Raw genomic sequence first — 14,283 nt, 5'->3', positions numbered from 1 at the left:
ACGGATGACGCAATTCCCAACTGAATCTCGTTCCGGATGGACAAAAAGAGTTGGTCCGCGGCCGCTGTGGTGGCAAGAAAAAGCGACAGACGTGAAACGCAAAGGGCAGTGGATTAGCGTGGACCGCAAAGCTAGAGTGCCTCTTCAAACTTCGACGACGTCTATGTTGAATCAGAGAAGAATTTCCCTGCATGCGCACATTCGCGCAGGCAATTATCGTTATTGAGTAGCTTCGCTACTTCGTGAAATTCACGAAGAGGAAGCGCGGATAAAAAATGCCACTGCCGAGGAAAGGCAGGTTACAAAGTCAGAATAAAAAGGAGATTCTTATTATAATCCATGAATAAGGAAATGGCATAATTTCATCTGCGGAGAAAGAAACGATGCCGAAAGAAATAACGATAACGTTGTTGAATTAAATTAACGGTCTAAAGTTTTAAGACAGCGAATGCTTCGAGGGAAGACATTGTACAGTTCCTAAATTTTATCGTTAAAAATAAAACAACATTAATTAAAATTTATAAACATTTGCAAAAAGTTTTTGGTAAAAAACGATCCATAGGAATTAATAATGTTCATGATAATAATTTATGAGTAAATGAACCTTTTTTGATACAAGTCTAATATACATTTCCCATTTTACATTATTCAGAAAGGTTTGCTGTAATTAAGATGAAAAATGTATGTTGTTAAAAATACATTCAAATGTCACATCGTTTCTCACTGTATCTTCCCAGTGTATGTATGTACATACAAGAAAAAGACTTTTAATTACGGCTGCGAATGAAACGCAATGTTCTCCCTGTTGACTTTCTTCTCTCGTTGAATCGTATATCGTTTTCAAGAGAAATAACGGTGTATTCGCGCTAGAGAAGGACGACGCGGCGACCAACGCCGACGGTGGGATTGTACCAAGTGAGAAGCAAGAGACACAATCGGATCAGAAATTACGACAGGGAGGAGAAAGGAAAACGCGAAACACAAAACGTGGCGCGGATGAAAGAAAGACGCGAGAGACATCGGGGGGATTGGAAAAGAGAGTAAATATAGATAAGAGGATACTAGGGATAAGTCGATGTCCGTTTAAGCGCATTTGCCGTGACAAATTTCGAGCGGAATATGACAGATTGCACTTCCTGCTGATTAAACCATCAGGGGGGATTACGGTTTTTGCATCAAAGGTAGAGATATTAACAAAATTCGACGCAACACGAGCGGTCGAATCACTCTACGTGAGAACTGCTCGCACATAGGTATACGTCCCAGTGTCGTCGTGTATCGCAGTCACAAATGTTTCGAAAATTTTCATCGCGAGCAAAACCGTGGTAGGGTGAAGAGAGAGCCCTTTCTCTTGAAACCGCTTTCTAATTTCATGCTTCGCTGATAATATCGCGGAATGGCAGCGGAAAGAACTTCGACATGCGTCGAGAAACGGCACTCGCTTTGAAAATCATAGCGGGCTTTGAAGCGAACGTTTCGACCGCGAAATAAGTATTACGTGATGCGCCAATTAACTCCGAAGTACGTTAGCGAAGTATAAAATTAGAAAAGAGGGGAAAATTGATGGAAAAGCACCTATTAATTGAGTTATACTGGTCTCGTCGTGATTAATATTTTAAATAATACGGAACGTGGACTTCGAGATTATATTTCCCATTATTATAGTCGTCTCTCGCGCGTATACTATACATAATATGTATAAATACCTATCGCAACGTAATTTGCAATTAAAAATAATTTGTATATAAGAAGTCCGCACTTTTTGTATAGATAACGAACGGAGGATTTAAAAAGAGAGGAGATTAAGAAAGCTTTTCTTCTTTCATAAAAGTCAAGAGAGAATTGTTCCTATAAGTATACTATTCCAAACGACGCCGCGACGCTCCGCCAGCGCTGGGAGTAATACTCCATCGTAACATTGGAATAATTTTTCAACTTTTATTTAAAGAAAGTAGATTAAGATGCACTTTGATGTCACGTTATTGCACAAGTGAAGGTTCATAAATAATTAATATAAATTTTAATATAAATAGAAACACCATGTATCTTAGTATTAAAAGATGCATTTTAATATTTATATGCATTTTCAATACCACGTTATACTATTTTAGTTAAATATGTCACAATTTCTCGCGATAAAGAATTTACGCATTCTATACAACATTTAAATTTCGAATATCTGACTTAACTCTCGGTTTAAACAAAATTTCTCTCACTATAATAACTGATCCAGATATTATCTTTCTGATTAAGACGTCGCGGCGGAGCAAAAATATTGATTCGAGATACATCCTAAAAATATCATAGACTGCCTGCTCTTGGGAGCCACTTCGTGTACTTGAGACGGGGCAAGCGATATTCTTGAAAATTTTATCAACCCTCCGAGAGAGAACTTGACGATCTTGGAACGGAAGGAATGATCGGGCCTCTTTCCTCCGTCAATTTTGCGGCTCGAACTTCATGTAGCTATAATCCCGGGCTAAACGCGATAGTTCGCGCACGTGCAAATCCACTTTATCGCCGACGTTATTTCTACGATTATAGCCGCTCGTATCGTTCTACGACAAACTTTTAAATTCTTATTCATTTCTTGTCGCGGAATTTCTTGTTGTAAATAGCAACGATGTGTGAATAACTATTAGAGATTTCTCGTTTATCGATAGCTGCGATATTCAACGAAGCATCGTTGAAACGCGCACTCGATGCATCATCATAACTTTCTAACGAATCCGCGTTGAACTCTTGGGGAAGTAAAAAAAAAGCTATACACACTATTTCTTCGTTCATTATTAATTTTTCATCTTGCTTCTGAGTGCGCGCTACGATGCTCGGCCTTACTTTCTCTCTTCTCAGGGACCGCACATACCAATAAAGATTGTAGTTTCCGTCGGGGGCTTTACGTCACGCGCCTACCGGGGGATCATCTTGAAATTTTTAACATCTTATCGGCAGGAACTGTCGTTTCGTCAATGGTACCGGGTGACGGCTTCAAGCGGAAATGACTAGCGATTTTACGCGTGTTGCCGCGTCTGTTAGCACTCCGGATAAAACCCCGTAAGTGGTTGGGAAAGATACGTCACGTAACGGATTCGACGTTATCGCGGAAAATCCTCCACGATCGAAAATTTTATGACGACACGGGATTGTACGTTTCTATAAGAAAACGATGAGAGCGATCGTATCTCGCGTATGATTCAGTTAGATTATATCTATGTGAAAGGCAATGCGTTCTTTTCCCTTGTCTTAGGGAGAATAGAATTTGCATGATCGAATATGCAAAAACGTTTGAAACAGTAAAAAATTTATTTTTTAATCGCAGTAAATTAGAAAATTTTTGCGTGTGTAAACGAATTATTTAAATTTTTAATTTAATTTTTCAACTTTAGATGTGATAAAAAATATTGCGCATCCTGTACTTTGTGTAATTCCATAATATTTTGAAAAATTAATATTTTATTATAGTATAACTCAACACGTGTACACACCCACAAAGATTTGCAATACGCTATTGCTGTGAGATGTTCAAACTATTGTTACTAGTATTGAAGAGAGATATTGAAAAATTGTACAGATCGATTGCTGCAAAAGAGTTTATATTTAAATAAGAGGATTTATTTTTCACATATTCAACTCTTTTGTTATCATATATGTATATCTATATGCATATTTATGCCCCAAAGACTATTTCGTTATAAATATGCGATCCGCGGTATGTTAAATGCCTCGCACTCTGCATAAAACGGAAAATTTGAGCATTCAACAGCTTTTGATCTCAAAGAAAGGACGGTAAGGGATTTCTTAAATAAAAGTTCTAAAGATTGTGCGACTAGATCGATATTTTCCCGACAGCTTGCCGACTATCCAATTACGTTGGGAGAAATCGGAACGAAGCCGTGTGCCAGTAAAAGGCAAGAATTCTATCAGCTTACATTGTCGCGTGCGATATAACGAAATCCCTTTTCAAGTGGCGAACCTCGTAGAAAGGAGAGAAGACAAGAGAACGATTAGATAGATTTTATGGAGATTTTTATAAAGGAAAAAAATTACCGTGTAAAAACTTGCGAAACTCTCATATAGCTTGCGAGTGAGTAACGGTCAACACCGTTCCAATTTATTAAGTGGCGCAAACTTTATTGGCCGTTCGAGTTTATCGGTTTCTAATTTGGCCGTTTCGTTTACATCGAGTTTCGCGAGTAGCGGCACGTCCCTTTCTCCGTAATCAAAGCGTATTCCTTGCGGACGATAGCTGCGCGGTTTACCCCTATATAGTAACACGGCTCAAGTGCTCCGGGCGCAGGGTTGCCTCTCGCGATGCCGCACAGTGACAGCCACCGTAATAAACGGCGCGAGGCAAAACGCGCGAGTAATTCATTTCCGCGCGTCGCTCATCCGTCGCGGTCCTGGGGCATGATTAATCGCGATGCGCGCGGATAGAACCGTCGCCGCATCCGACAGCCGCGCGAGACGCGGATCCCCGTGCCTCGGATACGCGGAGCGCGGGAGCAGCAAGTCGTCGAATATAAGTAAGGCTTTATTAGGCCGGATCGGCGCGAAAACGCATCCCGCTCGCGTTCTCCCTTTTCCCGTGAAAATAATGGGGTCGAATCTTTCGTCGAGATAAACGGTCGACGTGATAATCAAATGAGCGTTTTTCGCGCGCCCATACCGCACGACGACCCAGTTTCCGAGAAGATTCGCGAATAAAGCTGTTCAAAAGTCTTGGCGGTTTCGTTCGCCACGAATTCCCACGACGGGGATTCTTTTTTTGGCGAACCCTCGCGTTTATCGTGCGGCCGACCGAGCTGTTGCACGGTTGGACAGAGGCCCGCCGCTAAATATGCGATTATACCCTTTAATTATCATTCCCCCTGGGGTGCCGGAACTTTTTCGATCTTGTTTTCGACAAAAATTTTCCGTCAGTTCGCGCCACTAAGAGAGAGACGGAGAGAAAGAGAACCGCGAGATATAAAGCTTCTATATAATATATATATATTCCCAGTGGTACACAAAAACTTCCGCTTTGCGTCTTATACAGTCGCGGAGACTAAGTAAAAGTTTCGTTTAATCCAATCGAGGGTTAGATGCTACTTCGACCATGATACTCTCCATGGAGCTGGTTTCCTTGAAACACCTTTACTAATTAATGAATTAAAACCTGCTTTTGTGTGACACAGATGATATTCTCATAATCTTCGTATATATTTAATGCATCACGGTCCATTCGCTCGCTAATCTGTACTTTGAGATCTGACTCATCATTAATTTCGAAAGGGAGCTAAGACTTTCTAGCCTTGAACTTTTTCATGATTCTTAATAATTAAACAGAAGTTTCCTTTATACAGTTTCCTCTATTCTATGAACTTTTTGACATGATATAATTAAATGGTTTAAATTCAACTGTAGGTTTTATGAAATACATGCACATTTTTTTCTTAGCAAGTTTAATTGATAATCGATTGGCCTGCAAACATATATATTATTGTTAAATTTTTATCAGATTAGATAACGAAATTCAGTTATAATAGAAAAAAAATTCGAGTTTAATGTATTTAAATAGATTGATTAAGCATCTATAACATATTAACTGTTGATACTGCAAGAAAAATCCTGTTGTGTATATTATTATATTATCGTAAAAACTACCTGCAAAATTAATTGACTGCTGTCTATTCACGAGTATTCTAATTGAATATATTCAAACTGTAATTAATATGTTCAGGATCTTATCAACAGATTGAAAGTATTCTCGCGTATCTCGTGGAGACGATTGATTTTCCACAGCGATGCGATGCTGATGGGATCACCCGTTTCCCGGACGGGAAACGAATTTGAATTACAAATACGGCGACGATAATGGAATAAATGTTATTCGGTCGAAATCCCGATTAATCTAAAAGTTCGAGGACGCGGCGCGGCTGTACCGGATTGTTCGTTGCAAACTCACTCGCCACCTTGTAAATAGACCTCACACAATATAACTGAGGTAAACTTAGTTGCACTCGGATTGATATCGAAGTTCGATTGCGCGTTTTCAATAAATCACTTGCAAAATGACCGATATGGATACCTACTTATTAAAATTAAATAATCGCCATTTTCAAAGACTAAAGAAATAGAATAAGAAGAGACGATAGTGCTTCCGTATGGTATCACATTTATCACCGCCTTTGTAAATTTAAATGGACGGTATTTGCATTTTATAGTTTTAAGGCCAGGTGCCTACCGTTGATGACTACGATATATCACGAAGCACATTGTGAAAAGCTTATAACGCGTTTTATTATAAACTCTCGTTGCGCTTGGCGACCGGCAAGCCGTGGTAAGAATTTAACCAGGCTTTCCTTAATTCAAATTCTCGGCCTTCCGCTCCGCTTATCTCGCACTTTGTCGCGAATTTTATATTTTCCCTACCTCTCGTCACACGCCTAGAACGGCGCGATATTCACGCGACGTCGTTCTGCCAAAGTCTAGAAAATATTCAACGAATATAAGTAAGCGCGTCGCGCTTGAAAGTGCGACGTAAGAAGGTCGCGAAGAGATGCGAATGGAAACGAGGGCACTGCGACATTAAAGTGTAATGCGCTGTAATTTTTATGACTTGTGACATATATAAGCCGTGGAAGGAAAATCTTTTCTAAGCAACGGGACTATCAATCTTTTCAGGCGTTGCGCTTGAAGATATCCGGGACGAGAAGATCTTCGCGAATGTCCAACCGCCGACTGATGAATTCGCTTATCATTTCTTTTCGAAAGTTATACCCGCCTATAATTCAGAATAATATTTATACAGAGCTTATGCCTCTTCCCTCTTACTTATTCTTCCATTTGCTTATTAACTTGCGATTTGATATCTTTAACCGTGGAAAAATCGGATAATTAATTGTGTACAAAAGTGCCCGAGTACCATCAAGAGTACGAAGCGCAAGATTTATCTCAATCCGAATTAAACCGCGAGATTATTTATCCGAGATTATTTAAGCTGTATACGAACATGCAACGGAACATTAGGCGCATTGAAACGTGACTTTCTGATATTGTTGACCGTAAGACAGGAAGCCGGGCGCCGTATGTATCACACGTAGCAGAGGACGAACAACTGTTACCGCCGGTTGTGTGGATCAGGAGTCACGACTCGCTTGGCTATACTACTGTCTGGCGTAAACGACTTTTCTATACTAGACACCGTGTGCCTGACACAATCCGGACTCATTCTACTCGGTCGACCATCAATACGCCCTTTCTACTGCCGCGTTAGTTCTTCTTGGTCCGCTTAAATTCTCCCTCGCGTGCAAGTTGCACATAAGTGCTTTCTGCTATTACCAGCATATAAATATATGTTTTTTAAAGCTAAAAACACATATTTATACGTAAAAAATAATACGCCGTTACAAATATTTTCGCAACGCACTTTTTAGCGCAAAATGGAAATAAACTGCAATTTATTATTATACATACGCGAGTGAAATCGTAATATATACTGTGTAATACTGTGAAACGTTGATTATTAGTTGGAGATTTGTTATTTCGCAATTTTCACGGCGTCGGTTACGAAATGGAAAATAATAGTATGCATTCAGGAAAAATATCATCATTTCGGTATTGAACGTAAAACTGCAATTTATTGCAGCCTATATCAAGTGATTATAAACTGCGAAATGCACTCCGTATCACAATTTGAATTTACCGGATCTACTTTATCACTCTGTTACACCTTTTTAATCCAATGAAGAAGAAATTAATACACGCGGATAGAACGTAAAAAGTGGATCAAGTAATCAAAGAGTGCTAAGTAATTTACGCTCCACGTCACGGTGGACGCGTGCGGAAGAAGTACCGTAAATATATATCTGGGGCGAAGCATTTTACGCGGGTACCACGGGTTAACGCCGGCGCGCCGATTTTCTGCAAGAGAATTCAAAAATAAATTGAAACTTTAATCAAAGCTTCGCGCACTGTTAACACTGTTCGTTTACCGTCGCGAGCGACGATATGTACTTTTTGCATCTGGGGACGTGTGTCGCATACGCAATCGATATTTCACGAAAAGCCGTCGGAATTGAAAAGTCCATTGGGAAAATAATTGTATTATTTTCACACGTATTTCGATGATTATGTTGATAAAATTCTATGTATATCGAAATTGTCACACACATCAGAGGCATTGGAATTAAGTCTCCAAAAAGTGACAGAAGGGCGAAGACCGGCGGACGTCCGCGATCCGGTGCAGGCGTCTGGAATTAATGGCGCACCGCCGATTCCAGTTGAAGCTCAAGTAGAAGCGGACCGGATGGAAGTGCGCGGTCCGATTTTAGCCCGCAGCTCCGTGTGCCGATAAATGCCCCGCCGGAAAACTTCATTAAAGTCAGGGCGTCCGTCGCCTTTGTACGACAGCCACGGCTTCGATTCGTGACGCCAGAGGAAATATTATTATATTGTTGTCGGACGTTAATTAGCGAAAATACGAGACAATCCCGATAACGTTAAATTTCGTTGCTGTACAACATCCGCCCAGCCGTCGTTGTTGTCGAAGAGAACTCGGTTCCCACCATTTTACACGTATTCTTCGACGATTTCGTCGACATTGTTCCCGACGTTATTAGCCACTAATTAGAAGCTGTAACATTGCGCGAGATTGGTTTGAGGAATATACATAAGCGAGTTTTAATTAGCGTTCCGGACGCGGAAAAAATCAATGAAATGGTCTCCGCAGTTTCGCACGTCGACATTTAAACGCGCCTATCTAATATTCATCCCCGGTGAAATTTCCGTCGAAATAACGAGAACCGAAAAGGTAAATTGATTACTGCAATTAAGATATTAATGCAGTACATGCGTGGAGCGTAATATTTCGTTATGATCGCTTTTTTCAACGGATTATTTGAAATTTTTGCGGATAAGAATCGAGACAGCATTTTTCTTACTTGTTATCTTTCCACGTTAAATATTTCCTTATTAAATAATTAAGCCAAGTAAAAATCATAAAGTAAGGCGCATCATTGAAATAAGAATTTTGTAATCTATTTATTAAATTTAAAACGTAATTTATATATATCAAAACGCCTTTTTTCTTATCTAATTTATAATATTCACACTCGATTCTCTTTACAGACATTTATATCCAATTCCTCAAAATGTAATAATTCTGTGCATTTTGTGCACACAATTTCGATTAATCGGAAATCGATATTTGACTAATATTACATGAAACGTATAGTCGTGGCAGAGCATAATACAATATACAGCCTGTGGTGTAATATTTTGTGACAATTGGTACGTTATCGTATACTAAATCAATAAATGAAATCGTCCGCTCTCGAAATGCAACACGGGTATATATATTAAAATGTAACTTAGCATGCGTATTCGTATGTAAATAAGAGCGCGTGATCGAGCGGCGCAACGAATCGAGAAAAATTCATTTAAGTAGGTATATATATAGTTACATTCTTAAAAAAAAAGATTCGTGGAGACTTAATGTCACTCTCGCTCTGTTTTAATAAAGAAATTCGCGAAATTATTTCGCAATTCCGCGAAAAGTAAAAACGTCGCGACGTCGAGTAAATGGGATTTTAAATTGACGTGCCCCTCGGCACGATAGAAAGAAGAAGCGAACGAGGGCGAGAGCACGTCGAACAAACGAGGCACGAAAGGGTGAGAATGAGGAAGGCGCGTATTCCTCTTGGGTTCCACGGAGGGTGAGAAAGACGGAAAACAAAGACCATGCGGCGAGAAGCGCGAATGGAAAAGGATCGCGTGGAGTGAATGAGCGAGAATTGAAGGCCGCAGCTTCCATTCCAGCTGTGGCCTTCAAGAACCCCAACCCCTGTGTGAAAATCAATGTGAGCCGCTGTGGTCTCGCTACTAACCGTTCTGATAACGTCGCATCCTCCTCACCCTCCCGCCTTTGCCGTGCACCTAAAAATACACGTGCATATCTTTGCGCGGAAGGTAAAGTTCCTAACCAAACGCGTGTGCGCGCAGCGGCAGTCAAACGTCTTCCCCGGGAAGAGATTTCGAGACGCTGCGACGCCGCGCGCGAGACGCGCCTGTTTCAGCTCCTTATCTCGCGGGAGTTGCGAGCGCGAGATATCTCTCGGAAACAATTAGAAAGTAAAATTAATTCGACGCACAGCGAGGCGCGCAAAAATAAAAGAGTGCCAAGTCGCACGAGACAGAGTTTTGATAACAATAATACGACGGTCTTCGTAAGCGTAGAAGCGTTCTGAGAGCTTATTCGTGCCTCTCGCGCGCTATACGACGACGCGTTTTTCGCTCCTCGACAGAATTTAATTCTCGTGCCGTTAGAGAGCCGGACCTCCTATCTCAGCTCCTTTCGACGGCACGTGAAGTTCTGCAGACAGCGTAAACGTTTGTAAAAGGCGGCGGTAGCTCCCCATGCTTCTAAGACGCCGCTCCGAGCGCGTCTATTAATTAGCGCGTCACTCAGGAGGCGCGATACCGGTATACATATATTATATCGCGCGACGCGTATATTCTAGAATGTATGCGAATGTAAACAGAACGTAATTAACAGGCGGGATTGAGATATGCCCATTTTGCAGGTCTATTTCGAAGTTTCTACATTTCGCGCATGCACGCGCGGTATGACAATTAGCGCGGGAGTAACGATAGCGCGAATTAGGCGCACAATCTGCACGTTCGCCATCTCGGCGATTATGCACTGTTACAGGCACTTTGCGGCCTATGCAATTGCGATCTGTTGTACATACACTTCGCTAATACGATCGCATAATTGATGGATTGAATATAGTTAATTATTACATACGGGGCTCCATTCAGGGCGCCTCCGCTAGCAATTATAGTTAATCACGATATCGCCCCCCCCCGCGTGTTCGAGAGATTAAAGGTACACTCTCAAATTCAGATGTAACACCTTCGATCCGACTGTTCCGCGAACTCGTTGATTGTTTCAACGACGTTCGCTCAATTTGCGCCGGTTTTCTCTCCGACGCCGGAATAAAAATGGCATGGCAGCTTTCGCGGCCAAGTAGTGTAAAGTTTATCTCGCCATAGCCCCCCCAATTATCGTGCAATCGTGCAAAAACGCAATTTAAAATGGTCTCCCTGGTCCACGCGCGCTCATTAACGCAATATAATTTTTCACCCAAAGCTCGCGAATTGCGTCAATTTCCCTGCGTTTACATAACGCGAGCGCGCGGTGAAATAATGGGGTTTGCATTCGCATAAACGTGTTTTTCTTCTTTTTTTTTCTTTCGTCGCCCGGAGAAGAGAAGAGCACGTCAAACACCTGGATATATTTACGCATCGCGTTAACTTCGTCGTAATCCCGATGCGATGTAACGAAGCGTTTCATAACGCGGTGGACGCGGCTCTGGAAGGGAGGGGCAAAAAAAAAACGTCCGTCAGACTGATATTTTCCGGCGAGTTGGCAATCGCAGCATTCGGGATGCATGATCAGCATATGTATGTACCTATATATACTATATATGCCCGGCGAGCTGTTTACTCGTTCGTAAATTCGCCTCGTTGCATATTTGTCCACGCACGCAAACGGTACTCACACGCCCGTATAATAAAACGTTTCCGCTCGCCTTTTCAGCGAGCGCGCTGGAAAAACGAAATGTTTAACGGCGCGGGGCGTACGTTTCCGCGTCTGCTGCGTAAACGTTTTCATTCTGCTTGTCGAAAAGGAGGAGGTGGAGGAGGAGGAGAAAAAAGAACGACACGGCAACGGCAACCGGGCTTGACTTGCTCTTATTAGCTTCCCCTCGTAGCCGAGGCATTTTTTTAATCAGACAACTTAGTTACTCGCGCGCGAGAATTTCGCGAGTTTACGTTGTGTTGTGTACCGTTGCGTTCGTTAATTAAGAGATCGCGAACCGTTGGGAAATATACCGCCTTTTTATCGGCGAAATGCACGGGGACGTCGTCCGAAAGCTTATGTATGTACGTGATTCCACATGTACGTAGGCGTGCTAATGAGCACTCTCGGCTGCGTTTCGTTGAATAAATAGGTGCAATAAATTGATAAAGGAATAGTTGCACACACGCACATACACGCACACTCACCTCCCCCTCCGCCGTGAAAGAAGATTTATGGATTTCTGAAATGCGAAAGTTTCTAAACTAAGTTTCTCCGCAGAATTATGGATTTATTATTTGGTAATTATTTAGCAAGATCACGCAACTTTGCGCAACTCAATTTAAAACTTCGTATTCCAGAAATCTATTAAGTTTCTGCTATAACAAGCGTGCGGCGGTCCGGCAGTGCGAAAAATGCAGGAGACCAGAGTCATCGGAAGTTATCGGATTTATTTTAAAAAATCAAATATAAAGGAAATAAAATAATACTTTACTTATTGATGGAAAGAATAGATACTCCGTTTATTGTATAAAATGTTTTTAAAAATAGTTTGTCGCTTCAGTGAAACAGAACTTACGTATAATACTATACGAGTGTATCATCCAATGTATGTACGAGCATCTCGAAAGCAAAGCTGATCGAAAGCCAAACTTCATTTCGATAAATTATCTTTTAAAAAACTTTCAAAATACTTTTCGTAAAATTTTTAGCACCGGCACATGATTTAGTTTACTTATAACTTTAATTTTCCCTGCTTTTTATTTCGTGGAGTTAATCCGTTTCGCTATGTTATTACAGTATGGAGGTGACAGTATATTTTAGCATGTCTGTTAAAAATATTCTGCAGATGCTTTTATGCGGAATATATCTCAGGGAGACATCATGTGTGTGCGATTTTCCAACGAGAGATATCTTGACGAGACTCCGCGGAGTCTCTTGCGCTACGCGGGATATATATATCGTTCAGGAAAATTCCGGACACAACCCATCAAAAAACATACCTTTTTTATCGGATTCATCTATCTTCGGAGTATCCTTTATCGAGTACACTTAAACTTCTACTCGGTGATGCAATCAAAAGTTAACCCGAGTGTCAGAGAAATGAGAGGTGAATACTTCGTAAAGAGCAAAAGGGCGATATCGATTCCACCAATTGCCGAGTTGTAATTTGTATCGGGGGAATAGGGGCGCGAAACGCATCACTGTTAACTGAGTTTGCTACTGTTTCGTAGTCTATTTCCGTGACGAAGACCCGGAAGACCGTGCATCAGCGATTCCAACCGCATTACGGCCTTTGTTGATGTTCGATTTCAGCCTCACTTGCTGATTTCGGCAACTATATCGTATTTATTTCCACGCTTCTCCGAGATCGAATGAAGCTAAGGACCAAGTTTGGGTTGCTTCAAATATTTAATGCAGTGTTATCAGTTTCCTCTCTTATCCTCTATAGTTTTAATTGTGTTCAGAATATACTGCACACAAATATACATATTGTACATAATACAGTGATTTATTGCGTAAATTACAAATTTTTAATTTCAGGAATTAATTCTACTAACATTTATGCATCTGAACAGTCATAGTTAAAAAATGAGACGAAATGGATGACATTGCATCAAATATATAGCAACGTGTATAAACACGATCTAACTTTATTTGCGCGTTCAGATAAACGTGGAAATAAATTACTGCCGAAATCTGCGAGCAAAGTTGACAAGTATCTTTAATATATTTTTCATATTCGACAGAATATTTTTAAAAACATTTTCCTTCTTTAATATTTTTTTGTCCCTGTGTGTGTGTGTGTGTGTGTGTGTGTGTGTGTGTGTGTGTGTGTGTGTGTGTGTGTGTGTGTGTGTGTGTGTGTGTGTGTGTGTGTGTGGTGTGTGTGTATCTATGTCATGTGTGACGCGCGCGTGTGTGTGTGTGTGTGTGTGTGTGTGTGTGTGTGTGTGTGTGTGTGTGTGTGTGATGTGTGTGTGTGTGTGTGTGTGCGTGTGTGTGTGTGTGGTGTGTGTGTGTGTGTGTGTGTGTGTGTGTGTGTGTGTGTGTGTGTGTGTGTGTGTGTGTGTGTGTGTGTGTGTGTGTGTGTGTGTGTGTGTGTCAACAATTTCACATATTATTTTAGTTAAAAATATTGAGGGGAGTTAGTAAATAGGAATATATATAAGAAGTACTAAAGTTTAAATAAATTTTTAATGTTGAAACACATTATTCTATACTTTGCATCTTCATTAAATCTAAATCTACAAACTGGAGCATGCAAATCAGAGAAAATGTTGAAAAGCTCGTGTTATTCGTATCTAAAAAAATCTCATTATTTCATTAATTTCGGAGCGCGTTATGACGATGTACGAATACTATCTGCATAAAAATAATTTATGAATAATGGTAGTATAGAAGAGAATAACAGTAACATTACACTATATTCGATAATG

The 14,283-nt window shown here is 40.8% G+C and overlaps 1 long non-coding RNA gene across 1 annotated transcript in view; it reads left to right on the top strand.

Annotated features, from left to right (window-relative positions):
* The window catches only part of LOC143907930 (uncharacterized), a 103,992-nt gene that overhangs the window by 88,817 nt on the left and 892 nt on the right, over positions 1-14,283 (top strand). The window lies entirely within an intron of this gene.

This window comes from Temnothorax americanus, unplaced genomic scaffold, assembly GCF_048541705.1.
Source record: "Temnothorax americanus isolate GAGA-0224 unplaced genomic scaffold, ASM4854170v1 Scaffold9, whole genome shotgun sequence".
In the NCBI taxonomy this organism is placed as follows: Eukaryota; Metazoa; Arthropoda; class Insecta; order Hymenoptera; family Formicidae; genus Temnothorax; species Temnothorax americanus.
Note: the sequence above shows the minus strand (reverse complement) of the source record. Positions and strands in the feature narration are given on the sequence as shown.